Raw genomic sequence first — 14,443 nt, 5'->3', positions numbered from 1 at the left:
ACGATACTGCAACTTGTAATACATCAGCCATTATCTATCTTGCTACATGTAATAAATGTTTGTTTTTTTATGTTGTAAAATCAGTTAGAAGGTTAAGAGATAGGATAATAGAGCATAGGTCTGAAATTTGTAGGAAAATACTTACTAATTCTTTAGCCAAACATGTAAGTGAAACTGATGATACTCATCAGTTTAGCATTAGAGTTATACATATTGTGTATCCAAATGCTAGACGTGGTGATTTGATAAATTGTGTAGATATGAAAGAGTATGAATGGATTATACGATTGGAAGCAGATAAATATCCAGGTTTAAATAAGCAGGTTACACTTAAACTAGTTTTGAAAATGAAACAGCAAAAAGTGAAGAAGAAATGATTTTGTACCATTTATGTATTTGCTGCTGCTACTGTGTTTTTAAAAACTCAATTGATGTTTTTGAATGTTGTTGCTGATAGGATGCTGTCATGTGATGTGATTACTTTGTATTTAAAAATGTTGTTTTATAGCCATTTTATGTAAGACACTGATGAAGGATAGTTTATATCTGAAAGCTTTGTCATTTTATTAAAGCTTTTGACGGTGTGGAGTACTACTTTTTCTTGCTTTGAATTTATGAACAAAGCCTTAATGGAAACATTTGAGAAGTTGTACATATTCTATGTAATCCCTATTTGGTTTCTCAAAACATATAACAATTTCCAATGAACAGGAAGCGTAAGGATAGCTAAATCATTCTGCTGTTAGTTTAAAAAACACTGCACTGGTCTACTGTCAGGCTGTATTACCAAAATCAAGCTGTAACCTTAAAAGTATTATTTACTGATGCACTTGGATTTGCAAGATCAGAGAGTAAAACAACAGAGCATACAGAAAGGAGCTTTGTTTTGGTGTAACAGGTAAATAATATACTTAGTGATCCCATTTATTTCTCATCCATGTTTCTTGTTTTATTTCGTAGAGCATTATTTATATATATATATATACATAGTTAATAAAAGAACATTTTGAAGCTGTCATTTATGAACTTATGAAGCAAAAGTACCTTTTAAGAGAATTTGTGAGTTTTCCTTTTACTTACAAATAACTTTTTTATTTCTTGTCAGTTGTCATGTATTTGACAAGTATTTTACGTTTGAATTACTTGGAACACAAACTAGGATGCCGTCTCACATTTGGCAATACAGATATCACTTTCATTTGAGTGGAACAATATGCAAAAAGATCAGAAATGCTTTTTTTAATACAATGAATGCAACTCTTATTGTTATGCAAATATATAACATTAGCACAACATATCAGAATCTGGATACATCTCATACAATACATTCACAGACACACACATACACACACACACACACACGTGCACTCGCGCACACATACACACACACACGCACTCATGCATGCACATGCGAGCATATGCACACGCACACATACACATGCAGACACTCACACACACACAAGTGAGTGCATACACACACACACACACACACACACACACACACACACACACACACCCACACACACCCACACACACATAAACACACACACACACACACACACACACACACACACACACACACACACACACACACACACACACACACACACACACATATACACACACAAATGCACACTGTTTCACACTATTATGGTCCCAAATGACAGCCATATTTCATAGTTCCGTGAAAGCAAACTGTTGCAATCACCCCTTGCCTAGCACTCCCACTAAAGGCATAATATAATCTGATCTGCTTAACTTTATGAATGGACTGAGGCCTGCCAGCCTGAGCAAAAATAATTCAGTAATCTTTTTTCAGTCCTTCACATGCAAGAAAGATCCAGTCTGGAGTCTGCAAAGCATGCTAAGTATAATTGAATGCATATGCAGCTTCCTAGACAATGTTTAAGCACCTTAGAGGGTTTTAAATCTGGCCAACAATACTTGTGATGTCAAACTGACTTCCTTCTTGCCATTTCTTCTTTATGGTATTTAATTTTCATTCAGTGCATCAGTGATACAAACAAGTAAACAAAATGTGCTATACAGTTGCATATGTAGTTTTTGATTGCACCTCTAGTCAATTTTGAGACTATATCAGCCAACCTCCACTTTTCGTATAGTTCAGTTGTGCTTCTTCCAAGATGCCCATTTACAGTAACTCACACAGAGTTAAACATGTTTAGGAAAACATGATTAGACATTACAGTAAATCTATCACAGCAACTACAACCGTGCGGATTTTGCAGTCAGAATATTCCAATGAAATTTGTATCAGACAAAAAGGCATTATTGTGGGCACTTGTATTTGTTTTTGGATAACTATGTTTTATTTTTCTGTGTGCTCTGATAGTTTGCATTCTTCGGCCAAACTGTGGTGGATATACTTTCTGCATGTCAACATACACTGCATAAACAATGCCTAGTTTATAGTATTTGATTATAAATATTATCAACAGTATCAAAGATTCATGAAGTCAACACCATGAAATGAAGCACAATTCATACCATTTTTTCATATTAGATAATTTGAATGGGTTTAAAGAAATATGCATTTCTTTCTGAAAAATTAACATAATATTAATTTTAGTAAATTAATCATAAAAATAATGTTTCTTCAAAACCTCAAAACATACCTTTCAACTTCTTTGCTTGAAAGTATAATGGGGAAACAAAAAAAACAAAATCTGGCACAGTGTTTAAATATTACAATAATTTACTGAAAAAGTAAAAGAACAACCTCCTCGGGTTCAGGAAGGCCGATTTTCCATGCAAGAACAGTGTAAGAGCTGCTGCATGGAAAATGGCCACCAAGTAATTCAGGATAGTGCCGTTTTCACGTGCACGAGCGGCCCTACACTGTTCTAGCACGGAAAACCATGTGTCATGCAAATCACCTCATTTGCTCATGAAAACCATGCAAATTAGGTGATTTAGTGATTCATGAAGCTGTCAGTTCTCCATGCTAGAACAGTGTCAGTGCAAAAATGTATTCAGAACATAACTGAGTACATTTCTGCAACTGACAAAATGGAGGCATGACACCTTGTGAAAAAGCATGAATTATGTAGATTAGACATACCAATGGCCAAATATAAGGCCATTGGCATTAAAAAGTGATTATTTATTATGAAAAGTAAACTTGGTTTTGGTCAATTTTGGCCGTTTAAGCATTGGGCAGCGGCACACAAACGGGATTGGGCCAAAAATAAAACAAATTGGAAAACTCAATTTTAAGTTAAATCTGCATTTTGCCATTATAGTCAATGGCATGCAGAATGTAAATAATACCAGGGAGAACTGGTTGTCAAGGGGAAAGGGTCCGTGTTAGTGCAGTAACTAATGACCTGCACACTGGGGTATGCAAATGAGGGGAGTTATACTGAATCACATATTTCTTGAAAGTGTCAGCTTGTAACTAAATGTGTAGGTGCAGCAATACAACAGTGCAAGTCTAAGAGTTGAATGACTTCATAAAGGGGTGTGTCATACTTGCTGTAAGCTCATTGGAGATCTATGGTCCGTGTTTGCCCTTAGCTAAACACAGCTAAGGAAGGGCATGTGTCAGATGTGCCTTAGCAGTGTGTACATAACCTAAATGGGTTTGTGCACCACACACTGGGTTTTAAACATAAACAAAAAAAAAAAAAAGGAAATGGCAGCACTGTTTACATTTCAGCACTGGGTATGTGCAGCGTGCCTCGGGCTTAAATAGGGAGGAACTGGGAAGGGGAAACAGCAGTAGCAAGGCATTCAAGGAGAACTAGCATAGCTGGTAGGTGGAATATATCAGAATCAATTAATTACACATGCAGAAGCCCATTAAAGTCACCCTTCTTATCAAATACTGAATGGAGTAGTATGTTCTGATAGTTGTATGTATGATATGGATGCAAGCATGCAAGGGAATTGGGTGGCTGAATGGGATAGCAACAGACAGCTCATAGCTGTATGTGACAACAGGAAATCCATAACAAATACTGGTGTCAACACACTAGGCAGTATTACACAAGGTGACAACTCCCACCGCAGTACATGTGATGGCCCAAATAACTGTGGGTGTCAATAGGTCACACACATGGATGTCAGCAGGACAGGTGTAGATGACCATAAAGAAAGGCTGGGCTAAGGCCCCCAAATGATGGCAATGGTGAACAGCCCCCTTCTAGGCCTACACAGACATACCACAACAGATCTGGCAGTTGCATGTTAGTTCTGAAGGATAAGAAGTCTGAAACTGAAATTAATGCCATTAAAATGTAACGTGTAGTCTACTGATGTGCCTCCTTTCTGCATGATAGGTCACAATACAATATGAATGGAAGCCAACAGAGTAACCAAAATAACACGACAGTCATTGCAGTCTTCAGGTGTGCACCCCCCCCCCACAATCCCATGTAGAAATGCAGTAAGTTTCAGGAGTAATATCACTGGAGCACAGATTACCAGACCAGTCCCAATCTACATTATTGCATGTGTACAATATGCAGGGGTCAGTGTGGTAAGTCTGTTGTGTGTTTAATATTGCTTGGAAGTGGTCAATATGTGGGTCTGGAAGGTTGTGTCTCAGTGGCCTAGGTACAGTACAGTGGTTGACAGGGCCATGTTCCAACAACTGCAGTGCCAACTACACTGCTTCTCAGCTATACCCATGTCAGCAGTTTTACATACTCACTGTCCAGATGTCAATATCTGTCACCGTCAGAAAGCTGGACACTCCATGAACGGGGGCCTATACATAGAAACAGTACACAGTTGGAAGTAACCCACACAGCGTGCATATAAAATAACTGTCAACTACACACAACTTGGAATTATACATAGAGGTTAACATCACATTAGTTGTACCTCTAGTATGGAATACTGGTAGTCTGGACAATCACTGGCAGACCACAAAAGGCACAGTTATAAATTAATGACAGGCTGGCTATGTCCACACCACAAGCCAGCATAAGGGGAATTTCCCAGGTATATCTGTGAGTCAGGTGCCAGTAGCTTCCATATCACACATGCACCCAGATCACCCCACCATCAGCCACAGGTTTATCACAAGTCATATCCTCGATGTAGGGAATAAGTACAGCATGAACCCATCTCTGTATGGGAATACATACATAATGTTGCATGCTGAATATGTGTCCCATGCAGCTGTGTCCATAGGTGTAAGCAGCAACCTGCCCACATCCAGACTAGTGGATTAGTATGAGCAGAAAGGAATGACAGGAACACCTCAGACACTTACCACTGTCACCCCAGGTAAATCCACTGGCTTGCAGCCTAGGAATGTATGAGTGCCAGAATGCACTGGCTTGATACAGATGGCCTGCAGCACTCTCAAATGGCCTACAGTCCTCAAAGGCCCATGCTTCACTCATAGTGCCAATGTATGGAATGTCAGGGGGTCCTAACTAACAACCTAACACAGTAAACAGAAAACAAATACAAGTCCATGTTGGCAAATGCCAGTAGCATGCCTCCCCATGTCCTACTGCAAGAACTGTGGACAAGGCCATAAAATACTACTGGGATAAAGGCCCATAGGGATACCTCTGAGATATTGCTTTCATAATGTTAGGAAGAGTAGAAAATAACAGAGTGGGGGATGTAGAAGCATGGATGTCATGGAGTGTGTGAAGTCTGAAACTCTAATGTCCACCCATACTACCCCCAACTGCAAACCCATGAATGAATAGCCACAAAACTGCTTGTAAACCACAATGTGAAGGTAAACTGACCAGATATATGAGTCCTGCCTCTGGATAACCTGGGTGTATCTGTACAGCTGAGAGGTATGGTCCTAGCAGGATATGGCCATTCCATTAATTTGAGAAAAGTACTAGAAGGGGATCCCCAGCTAGCATACTAGCAAGGTGCTGAACCATTTACACAGAACCAGCAGTCTATTGTCTGTAGCTACGCCTCCACAAAGGCAGGAGTGTGCCAGAATGTGTAGTCTATATGCCTCAGAATATTGGTCTCAGCTTCATTCATCTTGTTATTTCCCTGGTAAATAACTGTGAGCAAAGAATGATAACTGTCAGTAGCTAATGACATCATACATCACAATGTAAAACAGTACATATGTCAGGAAATCTATGCTACAACCAACCATGTTACACAAGCAGCACAGACAGTAATAGTTACAGTATCCCCCGTATGTTACGCACATTGTGTCTCCATATTGGCAACCTATCTACAGATATCCTGCACAAACAGGTTGCTAGGTGTAGCTGTAGCACGCAAAACCCTGAACTGGAGTCCAACTCTCCCTGGAATGGATGCACACACTCAGTATAGAAGGTCATACTGGGCATGTCCCTACACTTAGAGAAATGAAGCCCATGTCTGACAACACAGTGGACTACAGATATCTATTATTCACAAATGTCTGTGCACACACACCAAAGTGTACACCATTCATACTTCCCACACACACACATTGGATAGGAATACTCACACATATCTAAGGCCAACATAATATAATATGTCAAACATACACACAAAGAGTTGTGGGGAAGAGGGAGACAGACAGAGAGAGTCCCATTATGAGGCCTTTCCCACCCAGTACACATCCCATTGGCCTATATCACATGATGTGCTGATGTCATTCACTGTAGAAATTCCTTTGGTTAGACCTCAGTCTTATAGTCTCAGTGGTGCTTGTGGTAACTTGTGTAACACTATAGTATAAATAAGTATTCATGTTCCATGTAGCAGTTGTAATCTCAGTCCTGTCAAATGTAAAGTTGTGTGAGAGAGGGTGTGTGTTTCTAGATGAGTGTATTTGAGGCCATTCACTCTCATTACACTTCCCATTGCCCTACTTTAGCACTCCTGCTAATGTCAGTCACCCTGAAATAACCCTTTGGGCAGCTTGCAGCCCTCTAAGCTCCATGGCACTTGCAATAAGTGGATAATACTACAGTGTCATAAGCTAGTTAGGTAGAAGTTTTAATCCCTGTCCTGGCAACTCTGAAAATGCATGTGTTTATGAGAGAGTGTGTGTGCCTTTGTAGAGACATGATTTTGAGGCCATTCACACTCAATACAACTTCCCTTACCCCTCTTTTAGCACGGATGCTGATGCCACTCACCTTCAAAGATACTTTTGGACAGCTCTCTGATGTATAAGTTCTGTGCTGCTTGCGATAACTGTGTAATACTGTAGTATAGCAAACTAGTTTGGTAGAAGTTCTAACCTTGTCCTGACAACTGTGAAAATGTGTGTATCATTGTAGAGACCTGATTTTGTGGCCATTCACACTCACTACACTTCCCTTACCCCTACTTTAGCACTGCTGCTGATGTCACTCACCTTAGAGGTGTGTTTGGACACTGTTCTGCTAATAAGCTCTGTGACACGTGATAAATATGTAACAATGTAGTAGCAATAACTACATAGGTAGGGGTTTAAATATAATTTCTGGCAAGTGTTTGCGCGCGCGCGCGTGTGTGTGTGTGTGTGTGTGTGTGTGTGTGTGTGTGTGTGTGTGTGTGTATATATATATATATATATATATATATATATATATATATATATATGTTTGTACCTTAAAGATTTTGCCCCCATTTACACACAGTACACTTCTCAGTGTCTCACTTTAGCAGTCTTGCAAATATCATTCGCCTTAGACATACCTGTTGGCAACCCTAAATCATCTAAAGTCAGTGGAACATGTGGTAAATGCGTAACATAAAGGTCTGAAATCATTGTTAAATAAAGATTCTAACTTCACTCCTGCCAAATGTAAATGTGTGCGTGTAAGGTAAAACATTTTATGAAATTTCTCACCCACTACATCATCCAATTACAGTATTTACAAGGGCTGGTGATGTTCCTCACCTTAGAAGTACCTTGGGGCAACAATAATCTTGCAAGCTTCGTGGCATTTCCAATAAACGCATAACACTATAGTAGCAATATACAGATAAGTAGGGCTTCAAAACTCAATACTAGAAAGTATGTGTGTGTGTCTCGGTCTGTTATCAGTATCCTATGTGGATGTTGGGGTGACTGCGTAACAGCAGGATCCATTGGGGGGTGGGTTTTGCTAAAATATTATATTGAGCACTTAGTATATGTCCCAATGTTCACATTACAAGGCCGACAGTTGTTAAACACCCTAGAGATTGGTGTAGACAATCCACAGTCCTAAATGTGTAGCACTGTGTGCAATGACTATGTGGCAGTATGGATTAGTTAACAATATAGGCAACCCTTCTAATACTCAAAGACCACTCTCCACCCAGGAATTATACACAGACACATCTATATCAGTAGTTCTCCTGCAAATTGCCTCACAGATAGTACCCACAGTGTGATTGCAGTGGACTTCATGTCAAAACAATATCCAGACATAACTGCTGTCACATAGGTTATGGACCCATGTCCTCTAATGATTGGCATCTACCCTTTTGAGGTGCAAGAGAACACAAAGGCACCCTGGCTGATAATGTTTGCATACAACAGTAAGGTTGGTGGTAGCAGTCCCAATCCATGTGACGTTGACATCATGCCCAAAAGCCACTTGACACCCATGAGTGTTGTCAGAACCCTGGACATTACCTCAATGCCAAGAGATGTACCACCATTACCTTTGGGACCACCTTCTCTCATATGAAGTAATACATCGGTGGTAGTCCATTGAACAGTGATGTTATTATAACAGAATGGGGAACACAGGTTGACAATCAGCTGCCTGTTGACCACAACAGTGCCACTGACATCAGAAAGTACTTTGATGTGTTACATCTCCTGACTGAGTGTGTGCTACCCAGCAAGTAAAAGGACATGGCACTCTGTACCATCCCATCAGTAGCCCAGTTGATGTGTACAGTGGTCCTTTTGCCATGTTCCCCACTGGACACCTGCAACAACTGTAGAGTCTGCAAACGTAATCCAGAAATGGAAAATCATGCCTTATACACATGCCTTGTATGGACAAACTCCAATAACTCCAATGAATCCACATATCATACTGTCTATGTATGTGCAATCACTACCTCAGTTACACAGCCATGTCTCACCAAACTAGGTCAGGAATGCTACTTCTGAAGATACCAATCTGGCCACACAACATGCCCCAGAGACTTCAAGCACACTTCCACACTTCAAAGAACATGCATGTGGGACATTTGCACAACCCAGACACTGTCCATGTTATGGAATATAAAATACACACATGTGAAGCAGGGCACATCACTGGCCACCCACAATAGAAATCGGGATGAGTGTATGGGGAATACAATACTCACCCCTGGGGACCACTCCAGTGACTATACTCCTGAGCCACACTGGGGACTATTGTCATGTGGCCTGATGCCAGGGTATTCCCTTGGGCTAGTCTTGTAGAGACTTCAGCCCCATTAACTACAACACACCTATGAAGCAATGAGCCCATGGATCTCAGTACTGGCAAATGTGTGTGTGTGTGTGTGTGTGTGTGTGTGTGTGTGTGTGTGTGTGTGTGTGTGTGTGTGTGTGTGTGTGTGTGTGTGTGTGTGTGTGTGAATAGTACTCTCAGTGTGTTTGGTTGATGAATATCCCCTGTGGCTGTGGTTATTAGCAATCAGAGGTGTGTCTAAACCACAAGACGTACCATTATCCACTCTACAGCAGATGTTGTAAATCAACAAATACCTATGTACAACCCTCAGCCCTATAAACTGAGGCATATGCAGTCATCATGTTACAAACTGGGGATATCTGTGCAGACACAACTGTAACCCACCTAAGACATTGTGGATGTGTTACCACACTCCCATACCCCTTGGTCTTGCTGCAGGGCCACATCCTGGTGGCACATAGATGCCTAGAACAGAAACAGGATGGGTCCAGGCACCTAGGCGGTGCGACACCCACCTGTGAGACAGCTGGATGTGGACACATGGCAGGATGACATTTTAACTGCAGTGACAAAGGACTGTGGACAATTCCCTGTCAAAATTGAGGGAACCCCTACACCCTAACCACAGGTGGCAGATACAAACCACCACAGTGATACACTGTGCACCCCCTTAGAAGCCACCATGTGAAAGTGTTACTGGAAAATCCTGCTGGGATAGCATGCCACGTGGGCATGAAAGTGGTACCATGGAACCCGTGTGCTATGGGCAAAGCCTTTATTAATTGCATATGCAATGTGATGTGTGTTGTGCTTGGTGCATACGAAACCCAGACAGCATCATAATTTGTAGAAATGTGCCACAGCACGGAGGAAATCCTGCACATTAGTGTAGTCACACTTATGTTGTAAGATGTGCTTTAGGCGACCTCCCTTACTACAATAGCCTTCTTACGCGGTGTTACAGGCATCCCCGCAGAAGAGATTCACGTCGTGTATCCGTCAGGTTCTGCTCCTGCTGCAGAACACACAAAAGGTCAGCTAGCTGTACAGTAGGGCGACCCAGTAATACCTTCAGCCGACGATGCCACGCCTCCACCTGGTTGTTAGTACGGGAAGTCCATCTCAGAGACATCGGACACATTCCAGAACCGCAGAGGGTATGACGATGGCATTCGTGTCTGTACTGAACAGCGGGATGCATACTTGCGTGGTCGGCCTCGGACATAATGATGGTCTAGAAATACACCAATCGGCTGGGCACATTCTGGTAAGGAAGACACAATGTCCAGAAATGCAGGGACAACATCATCCAAAGGTAGGAATGCCAACGCTATCAGCTTGCGAATGGCAATGGAGAAAGCAGTGTCCGTGCCATAGAGGGCGACAAGGTGGTGATGTTGGATCTGTCGCCAGATGATCTGTGCAAAATGGAATAGGCATCCCTTCAGAATACTCCTAGGGAATGCCTTCCGGCTGGCACGAATCGCTGCCTTCTCAAAGTCAGTCATGATATACTGTGGTGACAAAGTGCATCCCTGGTCAGATGCCATACCCCTCAGCACCTCCCACAAAGTGGTGTATGCAGACTCCGACTTCCGTGTCATGAGACAGTACACCAGGGGTACGACCCTCATTGAGGTGGTGGTGCCAATACAGCCATGTAATGTATATAGCTGGCGACAGATATCGGCCCGTGTGGGAAAGGTGCCATCACCAAGAACAAAGTCGGACCTGCACAGGTCAGTCAGGTTCTGTGTTGTAGTAAGTACTACCAAGGAAGTGGTACCATCCATATCCGACCTTCTACGAAGTATGAAGCTGCCACTACGGAGTGGATACTGGCTGGCATCAATATCTGCAAGGGTTGCTGGAGGTGTAGCCATGGATGCCCGTGCCTGCTGCCATACCCTGGTGATGCTTCTACGAAGGGTCGCACGACAAGGCATCTCCTGCAGTACATTGTCATCTGCTGTGCCTAGCACACTCTGCATTACCAAGCTTGGCAATTCATTACCAGTTACTGCCCTCTGCCGCAGTTCTGCTCGCAATGTAGCCACTTGTGCCATTGTTGCATCTGGGCCGTGCTGGTGTGGCAGTGATTTCAGCAATTCCTCACCCTCTTCCTGCCGAACAGTGATGGCACATCCTCTGCATGCCTTCGTTCTCCGCTCACTACATGCCCAGTACTGTTTTGGAGGTGTCTCACGTTCCAAATGGTAGAGGTACCCCTCCAACACCAGCATGGGTTTGCCACGTTGGCTGGGCACTGTGCTGTATCTGTTGCCAATCAGACCAGGGCTATACAGATACATACATTCCAGCATGGTTGCAGCACTTGTAGATGGTCTCTCAGAATCCATCACAGCCGGTGGAGCTTGGTATGGGATATACTACTGAACCTGGACACAGTCCCTTCCAGACAGTAGGCCACTCGGTTCACACCTCCTTGTCTTATACCGTGTGTAGTAACTCTGTCTGTCTCAATGGCGCTGTACAGCTTCGTGCACTCCAACCATCTCTGACTGTCTCTCCCTATGGTTGCAATGTCTGCAGTTAACACATCCCTGGGTTGCCGTATGCTTGTACTCTGTTTAGAGTCCAATGCCTGATTGAGCACAGGTTCTGTGTGTACTGTGCCAGCCCCTTTAACTCCCTGTTGTTGCTGCCAGCCAATCACGGTTTAGGGCTTGGTGTCTGCTTGAGTGGCAGATGTTACTTAGGGAGGTACCTCTGTCTTGCACCCTTGTCTTCCTACATGGGGCTGGGTACTTGTCTATACTCCTGTAACAGGGACAACGTGACGTGTTCAGCAGAAGCTGCATGTCTTACTGTGGAGTCGGGGATGGGTTACAGCTACTATATCCCCTGCTACTGGGTTAGTGTGTCATGCTTTACCAGGTTAGCATGTTCACACCTACAACTTCACTCAGGGGCTCTAGCAGGGTGGGTACTGTTTGTTGCAGGCATGCCTGTTATCTGGGTTTGTCCTATACTACAGACACCCTGCTGTGACATGCTTACTACTAGTACACAGACAGGTTATAGTGTGTGTGTTCTATTGACCCTGACACTGCTTTGTCTGTACCTTTAAGGGTTTACCTGACACATGACCTGCTTTTCTATGCAGCATTTCTCGGGTAAAGTGTGCTGTGCATTGCTCTACGTGCTGGGGACTTTACTTCCTGCTTCTCGGGGACTGTTAGCTGTGTTTGCGTGGACAACTGGGGCTGTGAGGGTAAGTAATGGTTTTATGACTGCTTCTGCAACTGTTTTGGGTGTATGAGTGCTTATGCAACTGTTTTGGTGTTATGACTGCTTCTGCTACTGTTTTGGGTGTATGAGTGCTTATGCAACTGTTTTGGGTGTATGAGTGTTTATGCAACTGTTTTGGGTGTATGAGTGCTTATGCAACTGTTTTGGGTGTATGAGTGTTTATGCAACTGTTTTGGAGCACTACCGTTGTGCTGTGTTTCGCGCCGATCCGCGTGTGTTTGCCGGCCGTGTACACTGTGTGTTGACGGGCTGCGTGTTTGCCTTAGGGGCCGTCTGCTTTTGGCTGTTTTCACACCGCCGCATCTTTCCGCCGCGTTACTACGTTTCGGCAGCACCGCTCTACGGTTTAGCGGTGTTGCGGCCTTCTGGTTTCGGCGATGTAGCTCGCGGGCATTTGTCTCGCGATCTACACGCCGGAACCCAAACAGGATACAGCATGTGAGAGCACATTCACTCAGGACTTCAGTTGTGGGGGGACAGAGGGATAAAGCTGGAAATGAATGTGTTGCCCAGACTGTGGCCAATATCTGTTGTCTCAGGATAGGTATTAGCATTGTGCAGCAACTCATAGCACTTGTGTTTAATGCTGTGGAGGTTGTTTATGTTACTATCAAAGCCTGTTGTGATTGTCATCAGTATCTGCTGCATATCTGTCATCATAGCTGCCTGTAGAGGATTCCATGAGGGATCCAAATTTGTGTTTGAGGCTAATAAGGGACTTCAACAGTCATGAGACACCACTTTTCTCGGCAACAGTGTACTCCTTCTGATGTACACTTTAGTAATGGCAGGGGACCATCACATTGTCTCCCAGTGTTTTGAGGACAGTGTCTGGGTTCTGCTGACTCCGGCTAGTACCATGCATTCATGTACCTGTTTGTACAGTGCATACATGTATGATTCCACAGTCATGTAGCAATTTCCCATAGCCATGGGTGCAGTGAATTCATCCACCCCTGTTTTCATGGCTGCAAAGTCTACTTTGGAGAGGATTTGCAAGGTGGTCACCTGTATGGGGGGTGTGGCTGACATGTTGAGTTCTATGTTGATTACAGCCTATCTGGATCTCACTGTGCAGGGTTTGACAACTGTGGATTAGCAACAGTCCCATGTTTAAGTATACAGCACAGGTCAAGGTTGTTGCATCCTCTTCCAGGGGTCAGTATGAGCTGAACCAGGGCATTGGAAATGATGAAGTGTTGGGCCACTGTACTGGCGCTTGGCTACTTTCCCCAGGTGATGGGAAGGGTAGTTGAAGTCTCATACTATGTCAGTGTTGAGCTGGACCATCATAGATGGCAGGGTGTTGAGGAATGTACATTGACAGTCTAGGGACATAGATGTGGACCCATAGCAAGCTATGGTCTGGATTGTACTGTTGCCTCAAGGCAGTTGCACCAGAAGTATCTCCAATGCATTATGCTGGGATACTAGTCTGGAGGTGTTCCTAGCCATAATGAATATGGAGACAACACCACCTGTGGAGGTGTTGTGTGGTCCATATTTGGAGGCTGACAGCTGTGGAAAGCGTCATAGCCTGATACTGTGGGGCTGCTGTCTGCTGATGTGAGCCACATCTCCATTACAGCAGCCATGTGTCCTCCACTCCAAGTGCTGTGAGTGACTGCATCCTGACAGTTAGATGTCTACTGTTGAGCAGCATGACCCTCAGATTGCATATATGTCTAGCTGTTATGGTGGTAATTACATTAGGAACACTGCCAAATAAGGCATCATAGGGGTGGCAAGACACTTAGCCAGTACCTGGAAACCCAATGCTGACAGATGTAGGACATCTGTGGCAAGTCATTGGGTTCTGTCAG

Source organism: Protopterus annectens, chromosome 9.part0, assembly GCF_019279795.1.
Source record: "Protopterus annectens isolate FY-2018-M chromosome 9.part0, PAN1.0, whole genome shotgun sequence".
NCBI lineage: Eukaryota > Metazoa > Chordata > Ceratodontiformes > Protopteridae > Protopterus > Protopterus annectens.
Note: the sequence above shows the minus strand (reverse complement) of the source record.